This window comes from Coregonus clupeaformis, unplaced genomic scaffold, assembly GCF_020615455.1.
Source record: "Coregonus clupeaformis isolate EN_2021a unplaced genomic scaffold, ASM2061545v1 scaf0338, whole genome shotgun sequence".
Taxonomy (NCBI): domain Eukaryota; kingdom Metazoa; phylum Chordata; class Actinopteri; order Salmoniformes; family Salmonidae; genus Coregonus; species Coregonus clupeaformis.
Window position 1 is genome coordinate 104,863 of NW_025533793.1, and position 10,385 is coordinate 115,247.

The following is a 10,385-nucleotide window of genomic DNA, read 5'->3' on the forward strand; positions in this document are numbered from 1 at the left end:
TTGAGTTGCACCTCCCCTCTCTTTTGCCCTCAGAACAGCCTCAACTCGTCGGGGCATGGACTCTACAAGGTGTCGAAAGCGTCCCACAGTGATGCTGGCCCATGTTGACTCCAATGCGTCCCACAGTTGTGTCAAAATGGCTGGATGTCCTTTGGGTAGTGGACCAATCTTGATACACACAGGAAACTTTTGAGCGTGAACAACCCAGCAGCGTTGCAGTTCTTGACAAAAACCTGTGTGCCTGGTACCTATTACCATACCCCGTTCAAAGACACTTAAATATTTTGTCTTGCCTATTCACCATCTGAATGGCACATTTACACAATCCATGTCTCAATTGTCTCAAGGCTTAAAAATCATTCATTAACCTCTCTCCTCCCCTTCATCTACACTGATTGAAGTTGATTTAACAACTTACATAAATAAGAGATCATATCTTTCACCTGGATTCACCTTATCAATCTATGTCATGGAAAAAGCAGGTGTTCATAATGTTTTGTACACTCAGTGTATTAAAATATATGACATAAACAAATAATTATAAGCAGATGCTTTACAGTATATACTCAGATACACAAAATACATCTGGTTTCAGATCTAGAAGATTCTCCTCTTCAATAGTAATATGATACATTTTTACCTGGGGTCAAAGGTCACTGGTCCATCACTAAAATGTATAGGATGATCCATAGAGAAGTGACTCTTCATGGACAGATGACTGGGTACTGGAGAGACTGATCTCAGAGTTTGGTTGGAGATTCTGGAAAACATAATAAATCACCATGAAACTACATTTTAAAATATATCAAAACTATATTTCAAGAGATAAAATACATTACATAAAGCAATAAAATATATGCCATTACATAAAGCAAAAGCATACACTGAGTATACAAAACATTAAGAACACCTTCCTAATATTGAGTTGCACCTCCCTCTCTTTTGCCATCAGAACAGCCTCAACTCGTCGGGGCATGGACTCTACAAGGTGTCGAAGCGTCCACAAGGATGCTGGCCCATGTTGACTCAATGCGTCCCACAGTTGGGTCAAAAATGGCTGGATGTCCTTTGGGTAGTGGACCATTCTTGATACACACAGGAAACTTTTGAGCGTGAAAAACCCAGCAGCGTTGCAGTTCTTGACAAAAACCTGTGTGCCTGGTACCTACTACCATACCCCGTTCAAAGGCACTTAAATCTTTTGTCTTGCCTATTCACCATCTGAATGGCACATTTACACAATCCATGTCTCAATTGTCTCAAGGCTTAAAAATGTTGTGTCAAAATGGCTGGATGTCCTTTGGGTAGTGGACCATTCTTGATACACACAGGAAACTTTTGAGCGTGAAAAACCCAGCAGCGTTGCAGTTCTTGACAAAAACCTGTGTGCCTGGTACCTATTACCATACCCCGTTCAAAGACACTTAAATATTTTGTCTTGCCTATTCACCATCTGAATGGCACATTTACACAATCCATGTCTCAATTGTCTCAAGGCTTAAAAATCATTCATTAACCTCTCTCCTCCCCTTCATCTACACTGATTGAAGTTGATTTAACAACTTACATAAATAAGAGATCATATCTTTCACCTGGATTCACCTTATCAATCTATGTCATGGAAAAAGCAGGTGTTCATAATGTTTTGTACACTCAGTGTATTAAAATATATGACATAAACAACTAATTATAAGCAGATGCTTTACAGTATATACTCAGATACACAAAATACATCTGGTTTCAGATCTAGAAGATTCTCCTCTTCAATAGTAATATGATACATTTTTACCTGGGGTCAAAGGTCACTGGTCCATCACTAAAATGTATAGGATGATCCATAGAGAAGTCACTCTTCATGGACAGATGACTGGGTACTGGAGAGACTGATCTCAGAGTTTGGTTGGAGATTCTGGAAAACATAATAAATCACCATGAAACTACATTTTAAAATATATCAAAACTATATTTCAATAGATAAAATACATTACATGAAGCAATAAAATATATGCCATTACATAAAGCAAAAAACATACACTGAGTATACAAAACATTAAGAACACCTTCATAATATTGAGTTGCCCCCCCCTCCTTTTGCCCCTCAGAACAGCATCAACTCGTCGGGGCATGGACTCTACAAGGTGTCGAGCGTCCCACAAGGATGCTGGCCCATGTTGACTCTATGATTCCCACAGTTGGGTCAAAATGGCTGGATGTCCTTTGGGTGGTGGACCATTCTTGAGACACACAGGAAACTGTTTAGCGCGAAAAGCCCAGCAGCGTTGCAGTTCTTGATACAAATCGGTGCGCCTGGCACTGATTGAAATGGATTTAACAAGTGACATCAATAAGAGATCATATCTTCACCTGGATTCACCTGTCAATCTATGTCATGGAAAAAGCAGGTGTTCATAATGTTTTGTACACTCAGTGTACATAAAGCATTAAATTATGTGACATTACACAAAGCATTTAAATATATGCCATTACATAAAGCAACAAACAAACAGTGTAAAAAACATTAAGAACACCCTCCCTAATATTGAGTTGCAACCCCCCCTACCAGTCTCCTCCCCCTGCATCTACACTGACTGAAGTGGATTTAACAAGTGGAACTTACTTGTAACATGGTCACATTGGCCTCCTGATTCACTTCCTCATCTCAGTTCCACTTTAATCCTTAAGAGTCTATTCATGCACATACTTTATAATATGTCCATATATAGTTATAATCTGTTCTAGGAACATCTACCCAAAATATTACACCTTCTTTATTACTTCACCAAACATACACTACATGATCAAAAGTATGTGGACACCTGCTGGTCCAACATCTCATTACACCTGCTGGTCCAACATCTCATTACACCTGCTGGTCCAACATCTCATCACCTGCTGGTCCAACATCTCATTACACCTGCTGGCCAACATCTCATTACACCTGCTGGTCCAACATCTCATTACACCTGCTGGTCCAACATCTCATTACACCTGCTGGTCCAACATCTCATTACACCTGCTGGTCCAACATCTCATTACACCTGCTGGCCAATATCTCATTACACCTGCTGGTCCAACATCTCATTACACCTGCTGGTCCAACATCTCATTACACCTGCTGGTCCAACATCTCATTACACTTGATGCTCCAACATCTCATTACACCTGCTGGTCCAACATCTCATTACACCTCCTGGTCCAACATCTCATTCCAAAATCATGGGCATTAATATGGAGTTGGTTCCCCCTTTGCTGCTATACCAGCCTCCACTTTTCTTAGAAGGCTTTCCACTAGATGTTGGAACATTGCTGCGGGGACTTGCTTCCATTCAGCAACAAGAGAATTAGTGAGGTCGGGCACTGATGTTGGGCGATTAGGCCTGGCTCGCAGTAGGCATTCCCAAGGTATTCCCAAGGTGTTCGATGGGGTTGAGGTCAGGGCTCTGTGCAGGCCAGTCAAGTTCTTCCAGTTCAAACCATTTCTGTATGGACCTTGCTTTGTGCACAGAAGCGCTCTAGAATGTCATTGTATGCGGTAGCGTTAAGATTTCCCTTCACTGGAACTAAGGGGCCTAGCCGAACCACGAAAAACAGCCCCAGACCATTATTCCTCCTCCACCAAACTTTACAGTTGGCACTATGCATTAGGGCAGGTAGCGTTCTCTGGCATCCGCTAAAACCCAGATTTGTCAGTCGGACTGCCAGATGGTGAAGCGTGATTCATCACTCCAGAGAACGTGTTTCCACTGCTCCAGAGTCCAATGGCGGCGAGCTTGTTGGAAATGTTGCATCCTATGACCGTGCCACGTTGAAAGTCACTGAGCTCTTCAGTAAAGCTATTCTACTGCTAATGTTTGTCTATGGAGATTGCATGGCTGTGTGTTCGATTATATACACTTGTCAGGCAGGTGCGACTGAAATAGCCGAATCCACTAATTTGATGGGGTGTCCATACTTTTTGTATATATAGTGTATGTGTAAAAATAAATACATATATACAGTACCAGTCAAAGGTTTGGACACAGCTACTCATTTAAGGGTTTTTTCTTAATTTTTACTATTTTCTACATTGTAGAATAATGTGAAGACATCAAAACTATGAAATAACACATGGAATCATGTAGTAACCAAAAAGTGTTAAACAAATCAAAAAATATTTTATATTTGAGAGTCTTCAAAGTAGCCACCCTTTTGCCTTGATGACAGCTTTGCACACTCTTGAGCAATTTCCAAACGCCTGAAGGTACCACGTTCATCTGTACAAACAATGTATAAACACCATGGGACCACCGAGCCGTCATAACGCTCAGGAAGGAGCGCGTTCTGTCTCCTGAGATGAGCTGATGCTTTGGTGCGAAAAGTGAAAATCAATCCCAGAACAACAGCAAAGGACTTGATGCTGGAGGAAACACGTACAAAAGTATCTATATCCACAGTAAAACGAGTCCTATATCGACATAACCTGAAAGGCCGCTCAGCAAGGAAGAAGCCACTGCTCCAAAACCACCATAAAAAAGCCAGACTACGGTTTGCAACTGCACATGGGGACGAAGATCATACTTTTTGGAGAAATGTCCTCTGGTCTGATGAAACAAAAATAGAACTGTTTGGCCATAATGACCATCGTTATGTTTGGAGGAAAAAGGGGGTTGATTGCAAGCCGAAGAACACCATCCCAACCGTGAAGCACGGGGGTGGCAGCATCATGCTGTGGGGGTGCTTTGCTGCAGGAGGGACTGGTGCACTTCACAAAATAGATGGCATCATGAGGAAGGAAAATTATTGGATATATTGAAGCAACATCTCAAGACATCAGTCAGGAAGTTAAAGCTTGGTCACAAATGGGTCTTCCAAATGGACAATGACCCCAAGCATACTTCCAAAGTTGTGGCAAAATGGCTTAAGGACAACAAAGTCAAGGTATTGGAGTGGCCATCATAAAGCCCTGACCTCAATCCTATAGAAAATTTGTGGGCAGAACTGAAAAAGCGTGTGCAGAAGAGCAAGGAGGCCTACAAACCTGACTCAGTTACACCAGCTCTGTCAGGAGGAATTGGCCAAAATTCACCCAACTTATTGTGGGAAGCTTGGGAAGGCTACCCGAAACGTTTGACCCAAGTTAAACAATTTTAAAGGCAACGCTACCAAATACTAATTGAGTGTATGTAAACTTTTTTGACCCACTGGGAATGTGATGAAAGACATTTCACATTCTTAAAAAAGTGGTGATCCTAACTGACCTAAGACAGGGAATTCTTACTAGGATTAAATGTCAGGAATTGTGAAAAACTGAGTTTAAATGTATTTGGCTAAGGTGTATGTAAACTTCTGACTTCAACTGTAGATTGTAATATGTATTTTCTGGCTTGTCTTCCCCAGTGATTTGACCCACGCACTCCTACTGCTTATTATGTGACTTGTTAAGCGCATTTCTACTCCTGAAACTATTCAGGCTTGCCATAACAAAGGGTTGAATACTTACTGATTCAAGACATTTCAGCTTTTCATTTTTAATTACATTTGTAAAGACTTCCGTAAAACATAATTCCATTTTGACATTATGGGGTATTGTGTGTGAGCCAGTGACCAAATAAATCTGAATTTTATGCATTTTAAATTCAGGCTTTAACATAACAAAATGTGGAAAAAGTCAAGGGGTGTGAATACTTTCTGAAGGCACTTTATATACCTAAAATCCGGCAAATTGAGAGCTCTCCACTAAAGTTTTACAAACAATAAAAACCTTGTGCGCACCCGAAAATATTATAAAAAAAGTTTGGTCCTTGGACACAGAGGGGTTAAACACTAAAGTTACCGTCCATCTAGTGAAGAGAGGGGACCGGACAGCGGGATGGTAGGTAGCCAGCATCCGTCCAACGAGAGAGGGAGAAGCCCTCCACTAAGCAGCTAGCTGCAGGTCGTTCGTCTGTCCGTCAAGGATGATGGCCAATCCGGTGAACCACAAGATGAAACAAGTATAGTGAGTGAAAAGGATCTGGCTACCTCATACTGTCCCCTGACCATTACGCAAAAAGCAAATTGAACAATACATTTCGGTGTCTCAACACTGTAACCGAACTCCGTCGTTATTCCCCAACATCACCTCAGACCACTCTGCGCGTAACTGGACAATATGCTTGGCGCCAAACCGTACGTGGACGCGGACAGTTCTGTACGGGGACGCGGACAGTTCCAGAACGCGGACATGAGCACTGCCACACAATAAACTAAACCAAGTCTTTACAGTCGGGTACATTAGTGATATTCTTTTTTTATTATGTCAAACAAAAATTGTTCGTTTTTAAAACAATATTTTGAGATCTGGGCACGTATCCAAAAGCGTCTCAGAGTAGAAAATTGGTCCTCTCTCTCCCCAGACAGACTAATTTTAGACCACTAACCCCTAAACAGAGATAAAGCATGTTGGTTGTGGTTAACACAGTGACAACTAATTCTTGAATGTACATCTGCCTCACTCTCAGAGAAATAAGTAGTACTGCTAGGTTTTACACAGTAATAATATATATATCTGCTTCACTCTTAGAGAAATAAGTAGTACTACTAGGTTTTACAGAGTCAAATGTAACAAATAACTACATTTTTTTATAAAGAACTGTATACATGATACATTTGTAACATCAATATAAAAAATTGTTTAATAAAATAAATCCAGTAATATGAGATCTGTATGTAAAACATTTACCTTTGAATTTAGCAGATGTTTTTGTCCAGGGCCTGGTATCCCAAAAGCATATTAAGGCTAAGTTCATCATTAGAACCTTCGTAGGAGCATTGTAAAATCTCGGAGCTGTTTCCCAAAACCATCGTTATTAACGTTGCACTTGAAAACGCTCATATTCTAACACCTGCCTCAGACCACTTGTAGAACAGCCAAGTGCGTCGTTAGATGCTTTTTTGCCCTCCCGCGTCACTTTATACACAGAAGATCTCCGCTAAACATAGAATCACATGGTTTATCCGTCTCTCTGTGACCGCAGATAAATTCAGAACAAAGTTGACTACAAATACAAAGTTGCAAAACAAGGGACTTATACAAATTTGCTTCAAATGAAAACAGAGATGACTGCATTAAAATATAAACAGTAGGCTATAGGCCTATTTCAATCATATTGAAATATATTCAATGTTCAATATATTTAGTTTTATTTTGCTACTTGTGGGCTACTGTCTGTAATTTGTCTCAATATATTTCATGATGTGTAGCCTAACATGTGAACAATGATGTGCCGAATCTGTGATTTAGTGCATTTTTATTGTGTAAGCATTAGAATAAACTACCTCAATATTTGCACCCGTAGGTAGTAATATCTTTCTAGAAGCTGATCCGTGGTCAGCATTGTGAAATAATTATAATTATAAGGAAAGATTTTAATGGAGAAAACTGATCCGAGAGCAGCGCTCCCTTTCCTTCGATCCTATCAGTGTCGATACATGCTCCACCGGACGTGATACCTTGTCGTGCTGCTGATCCAGTTTCTGCTGGTCTGCCTGCGGATATGGAACTCTGACCTGTTCACCGGACGTGCTACCTTGTCCCGAACCTGCTGTTTCGACCCTCTCTCTCTCTCTCTCTCTCTCTCTCTCTCTCTCTCTCCCTCTCCTTCTCTCTCTCTACAACACCTGCTGTCTTGACCTCTGAATGCTCGGCTATGAAAAGCCAACTGACATTTACTCCTGAGGTGCTGACGTGTTGCACCCTCTATAACCACAGTGATTATTATTTGACCCTGCTGATCATCTATGAACATTTTAAAATCTTGAAAAGCGATCTGAACTGAATGGCCATATCCTCTTATAATCTCCCCCAGCACAGCCAGAAGAGGACTGGCCACCCCTCAGAGCCTGGTTCCTCTCTAGGTTTCTTCCTAGGTTACTGCCTTTCTAGGGAGTTTTTCCTAGCCACCGTGCTTCTACATCTGCATTGCTTGCTCTTTGGGGTTTTAGACTGGGTTTCTATATAAGCACTTTGTGACAACTGCTGATGTAAAAAAATATATAATTGTGGTACACATATGAAGCAGACCAGGCCAGGGTTTAGGGTTTGAGAAGTCAAAGAAGTAAAAATGACTTCCTTAGTTGTTAGTAAAACATTTTTTAACTCAGCATTGTTGGTTAAGGGCTCGTAAGTAAAGCATTTCACCTGTTGTATTAGGAGCATGTGACAAATCTAATTTGGATTGATTGATTTGTTCATTTTATAAATGTTCTGTCTTTAGTAGTTGAACACATTATTACTTCAACCTCGTGAAAGTGACAAACTGACACGTTTTCATGTTGGTCAAAAACAACTTTATATGGAAGGAGTGCCTTTGATTTGACGGCCTGCACATGCGCAGTTCGGCGTGAGACGACCGTTCGGCATGAGACGACTGCTCGACCTGATGACATGTTTTTACGCATGACCTTCAAATTCAATCAAATGAAATTGTATGTCACATGCGCCGAATACAACAGTGGTACACTTTACCGTGAAATGCTTACTTACGAGCCCTTTCCCAACAATTTAGTTAAAAAGTAACAAAAATTAGCTAAATAAAAAAAGGAAATAGTAACATAATAAAATAATAATAATGAGGCTATAAGGAGTACTGAGTCAATGTCCAGGGGTACCAGGTAGTTGAGGTAATATGTACATGTAGGTAGGGTTAAAAGTGACTAGGCAATCAGGATAGAGATTACATCTCCTCATCCAGGGAGTGCACACACACACACACACACACACACACACTCATACACACACACACACACACACACACACACACACACACACACACACACACACACACACACACACACACACACACACAGGGAGGGAATGTTGTGTTAGTTTAATATTGTTTCAGGACTATGAAAATGGAAAAAAGGTTTAGCCTATGGATTATGAAAACAACAAAAAGAAATGGTAAAATGGGAGAGGAGAAATGACTAGAGACAGTGTTGTTTAACTCACTGACCATGACCCATGAGTTCTTCTTACCTTTGTTCACTAGAAAAGACTCCCTCTCTAAACTGTAGAGGTGGAACCATAGACCGGTCACTCTTCATGGACACACAGCTGGGTACAGGGGAGGCTGGTCTCTCCTGCTTGATTGGGCTTCAACACAACAGAGACAAACATTACATCTCTCATCTACTCTGAGCTCAGATGGGGAAACATAAGAAGAGTTTCATTCCAAAACGCTATATATCCATTTTCAGAAATGTTGGTCAATTAGCTTTTATTGCTTAAATAAATGATTAAACCACTACAAGGCTTTATAAAGGAGTCTAAAGTGTGTAATTTCCACTTTAAAATGTCAGACTTGATTTTCCCTGATGAAAAATGTATGAACCCCCTACAGAAAATATCCCTTAATTATAATCCACCTAAAAATACACATTTGCTATTGCTGCAGGATTATGTTCCTGCTGTGAGAAACTGGATAAAATTAAGATATGGCATCTGTAAATGCATTCATCTTAAGGTAGCTAGGTGAGACGACCACGTATCACAGTCAAATATACAGGATACGAACATTACATTCCAGCTAAACAATGGTTTTAAATCACATCTCAAATCTACAATAGTTATATTGAAGGTACCCATTAGTAATCATTTCTGATGAAAAAACACAAATGTGATTTTCTTTTCTCCTATATAGCATTTTCTAATATAAATTCTTAAACAATATTTTCAGCTCACCTCTTAGTTTTGGTGTCATTTTCCCCAAAGAGACTCATTTTAGAGGCAGGGGCCCCCCTCCTCTCTCTCCCCCGAGAGACTCATTTTAGAGGCAGGGCCCCCTCCTCTCTCTCCCCAGAGAGTCTCCTTTTAGAGGCAGGGCCCCCCTCCTCTCTCTCCCCGAGAGACTCCTTTTAGAGCACTGACCCCTAAACAGAGATCCAGCATGTTGGTTGCGGTTAACACAGTGTTCTCTTTTATTCATTATCTCTCAGCAATAAAACATTAAGTAACAGACACATCCAAACAGTCAGGTGATTTAATGCAATGACTTTTTCTAGCCCAATGACTACTCAAAACCCACCCACAAGGCCTGAAAACTATCCCAAAACATAGCCCCTGATAGGCCTACATCTTATTCCAGTATCCTGGGCAACATGTAGGCAAGATGTAAGCTGAATGATTTAGCAGCTTGCTTAGTTCAAATTGACAGATTCATTTATTTAACATGAATAGCAAGGCGATGTTGAGGTAGGAAGTGCTTCTGTTGCCCAGTAGCCTGCTGGAATAGGCTACTGAGGATGGGGTCGTAATTTCAATCTCTGAAATGAAATATTAATAATATGGATATGAACTGAATAGGCCTATGCTTGTCAACAACAGCCAGGTTATTTTTTTACCTGTAGCCTAATCTGGCTGACTGTTA

The 10,385-nt window shown here is 40.6% G+C and overlaps 1 long non-coding RNA gene across 1 annotated transcript; it reads right to left on the reverse strand.

Annotated features, from left to right (window-relative positions):
* Positions 1-1,871: 1,871 nt before the first annotated feature.
* Positions 1,872-9,790, reverse strand: LOC123484501. Its single transcript, XR_006658555.1, has 3 exons — positions 9,701-9,790; positions 8,996-9,112; positions 1,872-1,909 (listed from the first exon to the last, which is right to left on the reverse strand). It is a non-coding gene; the product is annotated as an uncharacterized LOC123484501 (long non-coding RNA).
* Between the last annotated feature and the right edge of the window lie 595 nt (positions 9,791-10,385).